Source organism: Anomaloglossus baeobatrachus, chromosome 1 (genome assembly GCF_048569485.1).
Source record: "Anomaloglossus baeobatrachus isolate aAnoBae1 chromosome 1, aAnoBae1.hap1, whole genome shotgun sequence".
NCBI lineage: Eukaryota > Metazoa > Chordata > Amphibia > Anura > Aromobatidae > Anomaloglossus > Anomaloglossus baeobatrachus.
Genome location: NC_134353.1, coordinates 79,931,388 through 79,949,606, shown reverse-complemented (window position 1 = coordinate 79,949,606; position 18,219 = coordinate 79,931,388). Strand labels below are relative to the sequence as shown.

Sequence of the window (18,219 nt, the reverse complement as noted above, 5' to 3'; positions counted from 1 at the left end):
CCCACTGGGCTGCATTACCTTGACAGATGCAGAATCTCTGGCTGAATGTAGCTGGTGGGTATCTCACAGATGAAATACCATCATTCAGCTACAACCAATGGGAAGACACCACACCCTTTTTTATGCCCATCCTGTCTGCAGACCACTGCCAGACATAGCTATGAACCTCTGGTTAATTTTACCCCCAGTTCAGTTTTATGATTTTGTGTGCTTGTTACCTGACTACTTTTCCTGCTTGCTGTTTATGTACCTTGTTGGCCGATCCGCATTTCACCTCTGCTTGTTTTCTGATTAAGTCCTGGCCGTCCCATTCTGTTCCTGTTCCTCAATTAATGTTTTGACCCTGCCTGACTCCTATTCTCTGGAATAGCGGTGTGACTCACATTTCCCATACATTTCAAAGTAAAACTTTGACCGCCTGATGGCATTGAGCTCTGCTGCCAGCATAGTAAGGAGGTGTGTGGTAGTCCTTGTGCGCAGTTGCTTGGAAGGGTGGCCTGACCACACAGGGTTTGCGCCAAGGTGGAGGACCCACACGAGGTTGAAGAGGCAGAAGCAGTGTATTAACTTCTACATACAGAACAAGGATTGAAACAACTCGTGGGGACGGCAAGACTTGTACAGCAGACCCTTCTCCATCTCTCACCATAGTTTGCCAGTGCCCAGTCAGCGACATGTAACGTCCCTATCCATGCTTACTGGTCCAAGTATCGGTGGTGAAATGCACCTGTTCACACACAGAGTTTCTCAAGGAAGCGGTGATGTTGTGTGCGACATGCTGGTGTAGCGCAGGCACACCTTTCTTAGAGAAGTAGTGGCGACTGGGCATCTGGTACTGGGGCACAGTGACAGACATAAGGTCTCTAAAATCCTGTGTGTCCACCATGCGGAAAGGCAGCATTTCCGTAGCCAAGAGCTTACAGAGGGATAAAGTCAACCTCTTAGCTTTGTCATGGGTCGCAGGAAATGGCCTTTTATTTGTCCACATCTGAGGGACAGAGATCTGGCTGCTGTCTGTAGACGGTGTTGAGTAGGGTGTCCCTGGAAAAATGCAGGTTTGTGAGGAAAGTGCAGGCGGAGACATGATGTTGCCTTCATCTTGCCTTCAGATCTGTTCATCTTGTATCATTTGTAAAAAACACAGCAAGCAAGGGTTACTCCAAGCGGAGCCTCCCTTATTTCCAAAAATTGTGCCCCACACCCACCCACCCATTCAGTGGCAGCACTTGTGACCTAGTTGCAAACAGGATGTTTTGATTTGCATCAAGCACATTCCAAATCCACAAGCATTTACTCTCCCCAGGATGACACAGGGGTAGTAAATTCCTTGTGGATCCATGACTTGTTCATTTTGATGAACGTCAGTCTGTCCACATTGTCACTGGACAGACGCGTGCGCTTATCTGTCAGCACACACCCAGCAGCACTGAAGACACGTTCAGAGACAACGCTGGCAGCTGGACACGACAAAATCTTCAAGGCGTAACTGGAGAGCTCTGGACATTTTTCTAGATTTGAAGCCCAAAAGGAGCAAGGCTCCATTTGAAAAGTCATTGCATCGATGTTCATTTGGAGATACTCCTGTATCATCCTCTCCATCCGTTGACTATGTGTCAGACTTGTTGTCTCTGGTGGCCTTGCAAAGGAGGGTCTAAAAAAATTATTAAAAGATTCCATAAAATTGCTGTTACCAGCACCAGATCCGGTCCTACTGGTACGGGTAGACTGTTGAAGATGACGAGGCCGTCCCATGTTTGTCAAGTTACAACTGGAAGAATCACTCCCTTCACCTGCACGGTTGTTTGGTGGAAAAGCCGAGCTAAGATCGAGTAACAGCTTCTGCTGATACTCCTGCATACGTGCGTCCCTTTCTATGGGTGGAATTATGTCACAAAATTTGGACTTGTACCGGGGATCTAATAGTGTGGCAAGCTAGTAGTCATCATCACTTCTAATTTTGACAATACGAGGGTCATGTTGGAGGTAGTGCAACAAGAAGGCACTCATGTGTCTTGCGCAGCCATGCGGACCAAGTCCACACTGTGTTTGTGGCATAGAGGTGCTAACCGTTCTTTCTTCCTCTGACATCTCCACCCAACCTCTTTCAACTGAAATTTGACCAAGCTCCCCCTCATCTGCTGAGTCTTCCATGTCCATGGACAGTTCGTCCTCCATATCTTCATGTCCTCCTGCACCTTCCTCAACATCTCGCCTGCTACCATGCGCCCTTGTTGATCCCTGTCCCCCATGGTCCCATGCCTGCCGCGTTGGTGATGATGAACGTCTGGACCTTGGTGATGTTGTTGTGTCTTGCGCATATGAATCCTCCTGTAGTTCCTCCCCTTCCTGTTGTCCCACCCCCTGACTCCGAATAGTGTTTAGCGTGTGCTCCAGCATGTAAATGACTGGAATTGTCATGCTGATAATGGCATTGTCAGCGCTAAACATATTCGTCGCCATGTCGAAACTGTGCAGAAGGGTGCATAGGTTCTTGATCTGAGACCACTCCATCAGGGTGATCTGCCCCACCTCTGCATCTCGTTGGCCCAGGCTATACGTCATGACGTATTGCACCAGGGCTCGATGGTGCTGCCGCAGTCGCTGTAAAATGTGGAGAGTCGAATTCCAGCGTGTCGTCACATCGCATTTCAGGTGATGAACAGGCAGGCCGAAAGACTTCTGGAGCGATGCAAGTCGCTCAGCAGCGGTGGTTGAACGGCGGAAGTGAGCAGACAGACTTCGTGCCCTGTTCAGAAGGCCATCTAGGCTGGGATAGTGTGTTAAAAATTGCTGAACAACAAGGTTCAACACGTGAGCCATACAAGGCACATGTGTCACCTTGCCCAGGCGAAGGGCCGCACCCAGGTTTGCAGCATTGTCGCACACGGCCTTACCAGGCTGCAGGTTGAGTGGAGACAACCATTTATTAAACTCAGTCTCCAGAGCTGCCCACAACTCAGCCGCTGTGTGACTCTTATTTCCAAGACATTTCAAGCTAAAGACCGCCTGATGCCGTTGCGCTCTGCTGCCAGCATAGTAATGAGGGGTGCGTGATTCCTTCTGCGCAGTTAGAACGCTGGAGGCCTGACTAGGCAGGCTTTGGGCGAAGGTGGAGGACCCAGACGAGGTGGAGGAGGCAGAAGCAGTGGCGGAACTTGGACAGACAGAGGATTGACACACAAGTCGTGGGGATGGCAAGACTTGTGCAGCAGACCCTTCATCATCTATCACCATAGTTACCCAGTGCCCAGTCAGCGACATGTAACGTCACTGTCCATGCTTACTGGTCCAAGTATCGGTGGTGAAATGCACCCGTTCACACACCGAGTTTCTCAAGGAAGCGGTGATGTTGTGTGTGACATGCTGGTGTAGCGCGGGCACACCTTTCTTAGAGAAGTAGTGGCGACTAGGCATCTGGTACTGGGGCACAGCGACAGACATAAGGTCTCTAAAATCCTGTGTGTCCACTAGGCGGAAAGGCAGCATTTCGGTAGCCAACAGCTTACAGAGGGATAGAGTCAACCTCTTAGCTTTGTCATGGGTCGCAGGAAGTGGCCTTTTATTTGACCACATCTGAGGGACAGAGATCTGGCTGCTGTGTGTAGACGGTGTTCAGTAGGGTGTCCCTGGAAAAATGCAGGTTTGTGAGGAAAGTGCAGGCGGAGACATGATGTTGCCTTCATCCAACGTTGGTGCTATCGATGTTTGAGAGACCTGTACACAATCACTTGTTTCCCCTTCCAAACCAACTGATGACCTACCAAGCAAACTGCCTGTTGCGGTTACAGTGGTGGAAGTTGTGGGTGGAAAAACAGGTGTGACAGCTGTCCCCACAGTCCTAGAAGATGACGAGCGCGCGGATGCACTGGAAGGGGCAGGCGGTGGATGGTTGGCTCCGCTAGGCCGCATTGCAGCACGGTGAGCTTCCCACCAGGCCATATGATATTTATTCATGTGACGATTCATGGAAGAAGTTGTCAAACTGCTGAGGTTTTGACCTCTAGTAAGATAACCATGCCAAATGTTACAGATCACATAATTAGGGCGATCTTTTTTTATGTCAAAAAAGGACCAGGCTAGGCAAGGCTTAGAGGCCATGCGACCTGTTGATCCACCCCGAATAATGCTCAGAGGCAGAGTGGTGGCTGAGGATGCAGTTGTAGACGTGCTACCAGTGCTCCGACTGTGTCCAGGAAGGCGCAAGGTTACTTCGACGTCGGTTGCATCCTCCTCCACCGCCTCTGTTGACCTCCTCGAGTGTCTGACTGTGGGTTGACAGTAGGTGGGATCTAGGACTTCATCATCAATTGTTGTGTTTGCACTCCCCTCCCCCTCAGACCGAGCCTCTTCTTGCCCTGACCGAATATTTAAGTTGTCATCCCAATCGGGTATCTGAGTCTCATCTTCATCAGTATGTTCCTCATTGTCTATAACCACAGTTGTTGGAAAGGCAGCATTTTGGTAGCCAACAGTTTGCAGATGATGAAAGTCAACCTCCAAGCCATGTCATGGCCTTCTAAAAGCATGTAAAACACAGCGAGGGGACTCCAACCACAGTCTCCCTCGTTTCCACTAACTGGGCCACACACACCCCACTTGACTGGCATGGGTTGACCCCCCTTTTGAATAAGAAACAGATGCTTTGCATGAAGCACTCTCAAAAATACGCATGCCTTTCCCGTCCCCTGGCTGACCCAGGGGAAGAAAAGTCCTCTGAGAGCCATGACTTGTTCATCTTGGTTCTTTTAGAAAAACAGCGAGGGGACTCCAACCACAGTCTCCCTCGTTGCCACTAACTGGGCCACACACACCCCACTTGACTGGCATCGGTTGAGCCCCCTTTTGAAAAAGAAAAAGATGCTTTGCATGAAGCACTCTCAAAAATACACGTGCCTTTCCCGTCCCCTGGCTGACCCAGGGGAAGAAAAGTCCTCTGAGAGTCATGACTTGTTCATCTTGGTTCTTTTAGAAACACAGCGAGGGGACTCCAACCACAGTCTCCCTCGTTGCCACTAACTGGGCCACAAACACCCCACTTGACTGGCATCGGTTGACCCCCCCTTTTGAATAAGAAACAGATGCTTTGCATGAAGCACTCTCAAAAATACGCGTGCCTTTCCCGTCCCATGGCTGACCCAGTGGAAGAAAAGTCCTCTGAGAGCCATGACTTGTTCATCTTGGTTCTTTTAGAAACACAGCGAGGGGACTCCAACCACAGTCTCCCTCGTTGCCACTAACTGGGCCACACACACCCCACTTGACTGGCATGGGTTGACCCCCCTTTTGAATAAGAAACAGATGCTTTGCATGAAGCACTCTCAAAAATACGCGTGCCTTTCCCGTCCCCTGGCTGACCCAGGGGAAGAAAAGTCCTCTGAGACCCATGACTTGTTCATCTTGGTTCTTTTAGAAACACAGCGAGGGGACTCCAACCACAGTCTCCCTCGTTTCCACTAACTGGGCCACACACACCCCACTTGACTGGCATCGGTTGAGCCCCCTTTTGAAAAAGAAAAAGATGCTTTGCATGAAGCACTCTCAAAAATACACGTGCCTTTCCCGTCCCCTGGCTGACCCAGGGGAAGAAAAGTCCTCTGAGAGCCATGACTTGTTCATCTTGGTTCTTTTAGAAACACAGCGAGGGGACTCCAACCACAGTCTCCCTCGTTGCCACTAACTGGGCCACACACACCCCACTTGACTGGCATCGGTTGACCCCCCCTTTTGAAAAAGAAACAGATGCTTTGCATGAAGCACTCTCAAAAATACGCGTGCCTTTCCCGTCCCCTGGCTGACCCAGGGGAAGAAAAGTCCTCTGAGAGCCATGACTTGTTCATCTTGGTTCTTTTAGAAACACAGCGAGGGGACTCCAACCACAGTCTCACTCGTTGCCACTAACTGGGCCACACACACCCCACTTGACTGGCATGGGTTGACCCCCCTTTTGAATAAGAAACAGATGCTTTGCATGAAGCACTCTCAAAAATACGCGTGCCTTTCCCGTCCCCTGGCTGACCCAGGGGAAGAAAAGTCCTCTGAGAGCCATGACTTGTTCATCTTGGTTCTTTTAGAAACACAGCGAGGGGACTCCAACCACAGTCTCCCTCGTTGCCACTAACTGGGCCACACACACCCCACTTGACTGGCATCGGTTGACCCCCCCTTTTGAAAAAGAAAAAGATGCTTTGCATGAAGCACTCTCAAAAATACGCGTGCCTTTCCCGTCCCCTGGCTGACCCAGGGGAAGAAAAGTCCTCTGAGAGCCATGTCCACATTGTCAGTGGACAGACACGTGTGCTTATCTGCCAGCAGACCCCCAGCAGCACTGAAGACAGGTTCCGAGAGAACGCTGGCTGCAGGACACGACAAGATCCCCAAGACGTACGTGGCGAGCTCAGGCAATTTATCAAGATTGGAAGCCTAAAATGAGCAGGGCTCAAGTTGCACAATAATGGAATCGATGTTTCCTTGCATATACTCATATATCTGTGTGTCCTCCTCTTTTTCCTTGTCCAGCTCTTTTGTTTTCACATAAGTATATGTCCTTGTCACTTTCCCATGTGTTGTGAGTTGTTTGTGACCTTTTGGACACCTTTGAGGGTGTTTTCTAGGTGTTTTTCTGTGTTTGTGATTGCCTGCCATTGTTTCCTATGCAGTTCGAGTTCGGTTCGTCGAACGTTCGACGAGCCGAACTCGAACGGGAGCTCCGTTCGGCGAACCGACCTCGAGCCGAACCGGGACCGGTTCGCTCATCTCTACTCATGACTGATCTTTATTGGAGATGTCTATTTATAGTCAGCAGTGAGTAGGTTCTGCAGTACCAGGCAAAGCCACAACTGTATGTATGGCGCTGTGCCTGGTTATACAAAGAAAGGAAATGTAGCAGCCTCAGTCAGCTGGAGTACCCGCAATCACACCCCAATGATCAATATGAAAGTAGTGGAAAATACTTTTCATATGGGTTCAAGATTTTGGCTTACTGTCATGGTGTCACTGCAGGTTTCCTGCCTGATCATGGGAGGACTCCTAGCAAGCGGCGTGACACAGCAGACACCCAGTTGTCATGCTGGGGCAAGGAAGGATTCCTGGTGAGCAACGCAACACGCAATGTATACCAATAATACAATGCTGTGCCTTCATGCTAGGGAGAGGGGAGCGGGGTCACTCCCTAGCACTCACCTGAGTCTGTACCCTTTGCTCCATAATGTCCCTATATGGGTCTTTCTCTCCTTCGCCGTCACATGCCTAAACCCTTACTGACCCTAAACCCACCCTGGTTAGTGAAGGCCCATGAGATGCTAGTCTCGCCACTATAATAAGACAATTAGAGGAAGGTAAGACAAACAGGTAGGGAAACACATAGCAAGTGCACTCCAAGGTTTCTTCAATACCAAGCAGCTGCACAGTAACAGCACCACAGCTCTGCAGAGACAAGTTCCTTCAACATGGACAGCTAACAAAAGAGCTATAGCCGACATAGGGAGGAGTGAGGAGTGGATATTTATAGCAGAAGAGTGGCTGAAGCTGAGGTTACAACTATCTGTTAGATCTCTGCAGGATAAAAAGTAACCTTAACCCTTTCAGTGCCAGATGGATTAAAATATGCTCTGACTCAGGGTAAATGGTGAGCGGCCACTAAAGCGGATCTGCGATCCACAATGCGCTGTGACCTTCTGATCCCAAAACGCTCCGAGATCACATTAGGTTTTGCCATACTAGTGACACTTACTGGAAACGTTTTTTTTTTACATACAGCTTTCAATTTGCTATAATGTGAGTAGTCTAAAATTCCTGAGTGAGCAAAGTGCATCCATGGAACAGGTACCTTTACTGTTTTGCCTGGAATCCAGACTGCGAGGCGCGTAGAGAATTGCCTTAACTAAATACAGTAAGAGCAAATCCTCAGACATGAAAAATCTAAGACCTTATTCATTATTTGCATATTTTTAAGTCACTTTTTTTTTCTGTCTTGTGATAGCCGTTGCTGTTTTTTGCCCCAAATTCTTCGCCCAGGAATTAATGAAATTTGCTCAAAAGTTAACAATGTTCTTAACTTTTTACTTTTATCCTTCTGGCTGCTCTTAAGAGCAAAAATTTCCATGATCTGCTAAAATGGGGCAAAATTTGTAGAAACATTTCAGGAGTACAAAAAAGTAATTCCAAGAGTTTAATAGAGTATATTTGCGCAAATGTTAACTAGCTTTTTAAAATTTTGCAATTGATCTTTCACCCGTAAACATCCGGAAGAAAACAAAAACATAAAACAGAATTAAAAGCACAAATTAAAATAAGCATGTATAATAGGTAAAAAATTAAACAAAAAGAGGGCACAATGGAATAATTAATAGAACTCATGGGGTCTATGCGGGTTTACAACATCATCTGTATGATTTAAAGTCAAAGGGGATACTTGCTCTCATTCACAGCCCCAAGTAAGTATGGAAACATTTTCAAGGTGATGTTCCATGGTAAAAAAGTATGCAAAGCAACCTTTACCAAACAACCAGAGACCCATCTATAGACTATGCGGTTTCAGGGTTTTTGCCCTTCATCGATACAGAGCAGGGTACTTATTGGTTGAATTAGATGCATGACGTATCTAAAAGGGATAATTGGGTCTCCCATGTACAAAACCCTTCTTACCCACTCTACTTGAAATGAAGACATAACAACTTTTTATGGGCGAATGGCCACAGCTTTTATTTAAACGGTATACATGTATCACAACTTGCGGCTCGACATGCCACCCTCTTTTAACATAAACCGATACATGTATACCCTCCCAACTGACAAACAACCGATAGGTCCGTCCAAGAAGCCAATAATCATCCTTATCCCCTGGCCGTAACATACCACTGGCCCAGAGGACCACCTCGGCTGTGACCAACCAACCCAAGGTGTGGGGTAATAACGTTCCATCGTTAAAATACCCCTCCCCAGAACCTGCAGGACCTACGCCCACAAGTTCCCAATCCTGTCTGAAGCCACTACCCCTGAGTGACTTCATACTCCCCACCGACTATCGGTGCTCCCAGCCTCTAGGAACGGACCTATCCCCCCGCTGCGACAAACAAAGAAACCACCATATAAACCCTTTGATGTTATTGTTTTTTTTTTTTTTTTTTTACATTAAGGGCGGGTGGGCGGGCCACACACGAAATGGCACCCACGGCAAAGAGGAGGTACTGCTAACGACTGCCCCTTATAAACCCCCCCTTTCTCTCCCCACCCCTTATGACCTCTGGCCCAATCCTCGCCGCTCACCAAACCACCAATCCCTTCATCCCTTACACAGCCCTATTCCCTCCACATTAACCCCTTCCTACCCTATACCCTCCCGATAGTCATGGGGCTCATTCACCCCTATGGGGCTCATTGCCCATCTTGACGTATCTAAAAGGGATAATTGGGTCTCCCATGTACAAAACCCTTCTTACCCACTCTACTTGAAATGAAGACATAACAACTTTTTATGGGCGAATGGCCACAGCTTTTATTTAAACGGTATACATGTATCACAACTTGCGGCTCGACATGCCACCCTCTTTTAACATAAACCGATACATGTATACCCTCCCAACTGACAAACAACCGATAGGTCCATCCAAGAAGCCAATAATCATCCTTATCCCCTGGCCGTAACATACCACTGGCCCAGAGGACCACCTCGGCTGTGACCAACCAACCCAAGGTGTGGGGTAATAACGTTCCATCGTTAAAATACCCCTCCCCAGAACCTGCAGGACCTACGCCCACAAGTTCCCAATCCTGTCTGAAGCCACTACCCCTGAGTGACTTCATACTCCCCACCGACTATCGGTGCTCCCAGCCTCTAGGAACGGACCTATCCCCCCGCCACAGACCGGCCACGTGACCCCTTACGTGGCCCGGGCCCCCCACACCCCCAGGGCTTGCTCCAGACCATCCCGCAAACCAAGCATCCACAAGTCCAAGCCAATATCTGTGAGATGCACCCCATCTCTCCGCAAATATTGCCCTGACGACTCCTCCAATTCCTTATGTCGCACCACCAAGCCCCCATTCCGCGTCACAAACCGGCCAATCGCCCTATTCAACTTAATACGTGCCCTATTAATCCGGTCAGCCGACCTCCCAAAACGCCAGTTCTCCCTAGCCACAATATCCGACCATACTATAATAATACCCGGGAACGCTCTCCACAGGTGCAGAAGATCCAACTTAATGTCCCTTTTTAATTCCCTCGCTGTCCTCACCCCTAGATCATTTCCACCCACATGCAAAATGAGAACATTAGGATCCTGGTCGATCCTGCTATAGTACGCCACCTCTGGCCGAACTCTCCCCCAGGTCATGCCCCGAATCCCGATCCATTTGACCCGTGCCTCCGTTCTCGCCACTCCAAGTTGCCGACCGTCGGAACGCACATCCGCCCGCAACGCTCCCCAGTAAACAAAGGAATGCCCGAGAATCCACACCAGGCACACACCTAAAAAATATAAAACCAAGAATAAACAGCAACTGAACGAAAAAACCATGTCTCACAATAAACAGCTATTGACCCCCGTAATTCCACACCAGCCGAATCACTCCCCCTCACCCCTCAGCAGGTGAGGCCTCACGTACAAACGGAACCTGGACGACTCCCATCTCCCAATACGCCGGATACAATCATCGCTCAAACCCCACCTGGCCGCCTCTGTCGCTGCCCCAATCCGAAAAAAGTGTGACCCATAGTCACCCGGCACCTCCCCCACTCGTGCCAACACAGTTTTGAAAACCGCAATAAACTGGAATCTGGACCATGCAGATCCATCCATGTGTCTCAAGAAAACCCCAGGATAACCTCCCCTTATCTTCAAAAACTCTGTTACCTGCCCAACTGGGCACAATGGGTGTCCCGGAATCCCATACAAAACCACCAGGCGCCCGCGCCCCACCTGATCCGTTTTGGAAAAACGTAATCGACATTCCACTCGATCTACCCCAAGCGTTACGTCTCCCAATAACAACCCTCCTACTACCTGCTTCGCCGGGCTAACCAACTCGCCAATCCGAAAGGCCCCGAAAAAGGCCAACACAAATGCCACTGCAAACAACCTCTGTTCGTAAGGGGATGCACACACGTCCCCCAAGCACCCCACTAAACGCACTAACAATGGAAGCGATATCGGCCGCCTAGAGTCCCGCAACCGCGCCCCTCTTCGAAAACCCTTCATGGCCTGCCGTACTAGAAAATCCTTCGTGGCATCCCGCACCCCTTGCAACTTGAATAAAAAGGCCAAAGCTGACAACCGGTAACTCATTACCGATACGGACCGCCCCGCTGAAAAAATCGCCACTAATCACCGACAAAACCCCTACCACTCGGCCATGATAACCCGGCTCCATGCCCTCCGACCTGCCTAACTCTTCCCACTCATTCCACACTGCCTGGTATCGGCACCAAGTAGCCTCAGACGCCGATCTCCTAATGCCCTCCAAAGCTACACCAATGCTAGATCCCACAACCATTCCGGACATAGTGCTCCATCGTCGTCTGCTCCCGGCACCAGCCTTCTGAACCTGCGAAACTGAAACCGAGACAGCGCATCAGCCACCTCGTTCTGAACCCCCGGCACATGCCTCGCCACAACACAAATGTTCAGTGCCAAGCAACGGAGCACCAGATGCCTCAGATACCCCACCACCGGGGGAGATTTTGCTGACAACGAATTGATCGAATGAACCACCGCCATATTATCACAATGCATGCAAACCTTTTTTCCCGAAAATTCAGAGCCCCACAGCTCGAGCGCCACTATGATCGGGAACAATTCAAGCAAAGCCAAATTCTTTACCAACCCCTTCTCCTTCCATGCTTGTGGCCACTGTGCCACGCACCAATGAGTCTGAAAAATCGCTCCAAAACCCGTCGCCCCTGCCGCATCCGTAAACAGCTCAATCTGACTATTGGACATTGCCTTGCTCATCCACAGTGTCCTACCATTATACCTGTCTAAAAAGGAATCCCAAACCAGCAGATCCCCTTTCATCACCCTCGTCACTCTGACAAAATGATTCGGCGCTGTCACTCCAGCAGTCGCGCTCGCCAATCTCCTATTAAATATGCGCCCCATCGGCATGATGCGACAGGCGAAATTCAATTTTCCCAAGACTGACTGCAACTCCCTCAGCTTCACCTTTTTAGCCTGGTATAATGACCGCACTGACGCTTTCAAATCCACCAACTTCCCTTCCGGCAAGCGGCATTCCATCGCCATCGTGTCAATTTCTATGCCCAAAAAGCATAAAGCCGTCACTGGCCCTTCCGTTTTTTCCTTCGCCAAAGGAATACCCAAACTCTGCGCTATCCGCTGTAACGTAAACAACAACAATGAACAAACCGAAGACCTTGCCGGCCCGACACAAAGGAAATCGTCCAAGTAATGAATGACGGAGTGTCCCGGACCGCCCATTCCACGAAAGAACTAAATGCCTCGAAATAAGAACAAGAAATAGAACATCCCATGGGCAGGCAACGGTCCACATAATACTCCCCCTCCCACATACATCCCAACAGATGCTGACTGTCTGGATGCACCGGGAGCAAGCGAAAAGCTGCCTCCACATCCGCTTTCGCCATCAGGGCCCCACGCCCGGCCGCCCGCACCAAATCCAAAGCTCTGTCAAAAGAAACATAACAAACCGCTGACAGCTCCGGTGATATCCCATCATTCACCGACAACCCGGCCGGGTAGGATAAATGATGTATGAGCCGAAATTTCCTCGGCTCTTTTTTGGGAACCACCCCCAATGGCGAAATCCGAAGATTGGAAAATGGTGGGTCCTGAAACGGTCCCGCCATCCTCCCTAATTCAACCTCCTTGTCCAGCTTCTCTTTCACAACCTCTGGGTGTTCCCTTGCGGACCTCAAGTTACCTGGGCGAAACACTGGGGCCCCAGATTCAAACGGAATCCGAAAACCCTCAGTAAAACCCTTCCTCAATAACTCGGCCGCCCGCACATCCGGATACCTACTTAAATAGGGAAGCATCGCCTCTACCCTCACCGGCGTCCTCCCTTTTTCCAGCCCCCTCCCCAGGCTTACTTTTTCCTTTCTTAAAGCACCGGGACAACGGATGGGAACCTCCACATCCGGAACACTCGTGCTTGAAACGGCACGAGGCCCCGAATTTACACTGACCCTCATTGAATTGCCAGCAGGCTCCCTTTCTCTGACCCGCCGAGGACCCGTTGCTTGTACCCGAACCCCCGGCAGCCCCCCGAAAGGGCTGAGCCGGGGCTGTCATTAACCTCATCCACAAGGAGATGTCCTTGTGGTCCCATTTAAGTCCGGCCCGCAGAGCCTTGCGCTGCCGAAACTGTTCATCGTACCTCAACCACCCTAACCCGCCATACACTCTATACGCCTCCCCAATTGAATCCATATACCCGAAAAGTGCGGAACAATGTTCCGGCTCCTTTTCCCCAATGACACTGGCTAGGATCGCAAAGGCCTGTAACCAGTTGGTAAATGTCCTGGGAATAAGCCTATACCTCCTCTTTTCCTCATCCTCCTTCTCCTTTTTTGAATCGCTTGGCTTCACCTTATCCAAGTTAAACTTCTCAAGGGGAAGCAGGGAAAAAATTTCCACATACTCCCCTTTCCAGATCTTCTCCCTCACCTCCTTTTTCAAATGCACCCCCAACGGACTCTCGAAGCAAACGTATACCTCGCTCCGCGCCCTATCATCTAGCCGCACCACCTCATCCTCTTTCTCCTTCTCTTTTTCCCCATCCTTTACCGCGTCCGACCCGGCCGCAACCCCTGCCCCCTGCCCTGCTTCTGACGCCACTGCAGCTCCCTGCGTAGCAATACTCTGCGCCGCCACCCCCGGCGGCACGCCACCCGAGGGACCCACCCAAGCCCCCGCCGGCGAACCAGACCCACTAGTACCTGCTCGCTCAGCCGACAGCCCCTGCAGCACCCCCAATAACTGCCCCCAAAAATCTGCCCCCGGTAACGCCGCCGGCTCCCGAACCCCAGAGCCCTGCCCACTCACAGACACAGAAGACCCTCCCCCCACACTACCCGCAACATTAAGCATACTCGTCGTTCTCTCACCAGGCTGCCTCTGAATCGGATCCGGAACAGCCGTATCATGATTCTCCGGACGCTCCATCCGTCTCGCTGCGTTGTCGCTTCCATCCTCGTCACCAGAGTCCGAATCGCCGCTGAGGACCTCAGGGGGGACCAGCAAGGGGACAGCCTGCAATTGGCGGCCGTCAACCCCCACGGTCACCGCACCCTGCTCCTCCACTCGCCTCCTGCTGGAACTTTTGCGTGTCGCCCGACGCGGCGTCCTGCCGCCGTCCACCCACGACGATCCCGAGGCCGACTCCTGCACTGCGGCTCCACGTGCCGTCCCCACTGGTCTCCCACCCTGCCGACTGCAGGGCGGCCGTTCGCCCTCTGATAGCCGCTGAGTCCTCCCCCCAGCACGATCCTCGCTGGGGGGGACCGTCACCACTGAACGCCCGCTGTCGCCCCGCCGATTGCCGGACCCCTCCTCCCCAGCCCTTCGGCTGGCGATCTGCAGCTCCTGTGCTGCACTGTCTGTGCGCCTCCCCTGCCGTCTGCAGGGAGTCCCCAACGACATAGTCATCAGCTGAGCACTGCCCCCGGCCGGCACATCACCGGGGGCTGCTGTAAATCTGGTCCGGGGCCTTGCCGCCCGCGGACCGGAAGTAGGCCGCACATAAGCTCCGCCCACCTCCGGCCCGCGGGATCTCCGATGAGGATTCCTCCCGGAGGCCGGCGAAGCTCCTGCATGCTGGTGAGGGCTCCCCTGTCCCGGAGGGTCCCGCAAGGGGCTCCTAGATCTCGCTCCCCTCCCGCTGGGGGAGTAACGCTCCGGCGGCCGCGACCGCCGAGCACGCAGCACAGGTCCAGGTGCTGCAGCTGCAGCCACAGCTGAAGGCACCAGCGCTCCGTCCCCACAGGCCGCACGCAGCTGCTCCCGCACCACCTCCACCCCCAGGACTTCGGAGGCTCCACGGACCCACTCCAACAGCGCGGCGAGGTCAGCCATTCTGGAACCGGCGATGCTGACCACACACGAAATGGCACCCACGGCAAAGAGGAGGTACTGCTAACGACTGCCCCTTATAAACCCCCCCCTTTCTCTCCCCACCCCTTATGACCTCTGGCCCAATCCTCGCCGCTCACCAAACCACCAATCCCTTCATCCCTTACACAGCCCTATTCCCTCCACATTAACCCCTTCCTACCCTATACCCTCCCGATAGTCATGGGGCTCATTCACCCCTATGGGGCTCATTGCCCATCTTTATATGCAGTTCCGAGGGGGTATTAATGTTCACTGAAGAGACTCCATTATATATGGAGACTTATTTTCAAGACCGTACTCCATGGGATAAAATATGCAAAGCAGCCTTTACCGGCCAACCAGAGGCCCATCTGTAGACAATGCAGTTTCAGGGTTTCTTCCCCTCATCAGTACAGAACAAGGTACTCATTGGTTAAATTAGATGCAGTTCCGAGGACGTACTGATGCTCACTGAAGAGACTCCATTATGTATGGAGTCTTATTTTCAAGACAGTACTCCATGGGAGAAAATATGCAAAGCAGCCTTTACCAGCCAACCAGAGGCCCATCTGTAAACAATGCTGTTTCAGGATTTTTGCCCCTCATTGGTACAGAAGAGGATACTCATTGGATGAATTAGATGCCATTCAAAAGGGGTACTAATGTTCACTGAACAAACTCAGATATTTAAAGAGAAATGTTTTAAAGGTAATTCTCTATTGGAAATATACAAGGTGGCCATAATATACCGTAACCTAAGGTGTTTGAAGCAGTGTACAGATTAACCCAGTGGACAGAATTGGCTGAAAACTGGTATGTATGCTATTCAAGGCATGGGGAAACGGAAGGCATGTTTAAAAAGTTTTTATACCAAAACTCCCCACCAGTTGAAAACGTGGCACTGTACAGTGAGCGAGCAGCCCAAAAAACGTATGCCGATAACTGGAAATGTCACAATTGTTCCACAGACTAGCATAACTGTTCAATATGGCCGCTCTCATGCATAGTGATCATGTTCATCCTATGCAGAACATGCTCGATACTTGCGTATATCATGTCTGGTGGGATGCTGCATACTTCCAAAATGATGCGGTCTTTGAGGTCAGCCAGGGTGTCAACATTTCCACGATAAACACGCTCTTTCAAGTGTCCCTACAACCAGAAATCACAAGGATTGAGATCGGGCGAATGCGGTGGCCATGCGTTAGGTAAGGAGCGGCTCAAAATCCTGTCATCGGGAAAATGTGCATGCAGAACGTTCTTCACACGATTTGCGATGTGAGGTGGTGCTCCATCATGCATGAAGGTGGTCGTCTGAAGACACTGCTGCTCTTGGCGTTGCGGAAGGACCACTGTTTCCAGCATTGTGTGGTATCTCGCTGCTGTCACGGAACAGGCAGCAACCCTAGTTGGCCTAATTTCTTCGTAAAATAATGGTTTGAGGATAATGATGAAGCCACACCAAATGGTTACCTTTGGCGAATGCAGTGGAACCCCCTCGACCGCATGCAGATTTTCGGTAGCCCATATGTGACAGTTTTGTGTGTTCACCGTTCTATTCAGGTAAAAATGTGCTTCCTCTCACCACAGAACATTCCATGGCCAATCACCACTCTCGCCAGAAAGATGAATGCAAGTGTCATGACGATATCATTGTCACGAGGAAGTAGTTGTTGATGGTTAATTTTGTACGGGTATGCCCGCAAGACCTTTTGGAGAACGTTCCACACTGTGTCGTACGGGAGCCCCAATTGCCTGGAGACACTGCGTGCACTGCTGTTCCCGGCAGGGTTGTTCGTGCCCTGTTCCCCGACGGCAATGGCAATGTCCTCCACAACCTCTCTGCTTACCGGTCGTCACCTGGGCCCTGGCTGAACACTCAGTAACCCTGTTGCCTCAAAACGTGTCATCATCTGTCTCAGCGAATTGGCAGCTATTGGACCGCTAGGTGTGTGAAGGTCTTTCAAACGACGAAAGGCTCAGTGCCGCTGTAGCAATCCTGGCATTCTCATAAAACAACCGCAATAACAGCCTCCGATCCGGCAAAGAGACAGGCATCTTGCAGACTGAGTTGCAAGGCGCACTCACTGTACAGCACCACTTTTTCACCTGGTGGGGAGTTTTGGTATAAAAAATTTTAAGATACCTTCCATTTCCCCATGACTTGAATAGCATACATACCAATTTTCAGCTAATTCTGTCCACTGCATCAGTCTGCACACGGCTCCAAACACCTTAGGTTATTTATGGCCACCTTGTACATTTGCATACATTTTTCACATGGAGCATTGCCTTGAAACTAATACATAGTGGAAGTCTCTTCAATGAAAGCAGAGTACCCCCTCCCCTTAAACTTCAAAGATTTTGTGTGGCGCTGTGCTAGAGTTTGTCTCCTTTACTGGAGAGACAATTTGAATATTTCTTAGAGGGGCGTGGCAGCTATAAGTCCCCTTACTTGGCAGCCAGACTGGCTTGCAAAGTCTCCTTAAGGAGAATAGTGTTCCCCCATGGTCCCCACATAGCTTTCTCATGAGCCAGATCAGACACCCCCATACTTTGCACTGACGAGGGGCAAGCACCCCGAAACACCGTGTCTGTAAATTGGGATTCTGATCTGGCTTATATATCCTGAGTCATATTGCAAAGGATTGTTAAAAATCCACTTGTGACTTTTAGGATCGCTACTTCCAATAGGTGGCGCTGTGCTAGAGTTTGTCTCCTTTACTGGAGAGACAATTTGTGTAAAATGAAAACACCCACTCATTTTTGCATCTGCGCCTTTTTTTGGTCCAGTCTTTAGTGGTTTTTTTGCCTGTTTTTAATTTTTTTTTTCCATAATAGACATGTTCTTTGTTTTCCAGTTGTTTACAGCTGATTCATCATTTGAGACTTCCCCCTGGAGTGATTTTATGTATGCCCCTAATTTTTAAAAACTTTTTCAACTGAACATGCCACAATAAAAAGGCGCATAATGGGTAAAAGATCAAAATAAAGAAGCTTTATTGAATTTGTGCAAATTTCATAAACCACATGCAACAATTTGAAGAATTTGTTGCAGAAAAATAATAACGTATAACACGAAACACAAAAAAAAGGGAAAAATTACTTAAAGATCCCACCCACAGTCAGGCCCAAAATAATGTACCGT

The 18,219-nt window shown here is 50.2% G+C and overlaps 1 protein-coding gene across 1 annotated transcript in view; it reads left to right on the top strand.

The window, feature by feature from the left end:
• NSG1 (neuronal vesicle trafficking associated 1) overlaps positions 1 to 18,219 on the top strand; it is a 132,062-nt gene that overhangs the window by 43,507 nt on the left and 70,336 nt on the right. The window lies entirely within an intron of this gene.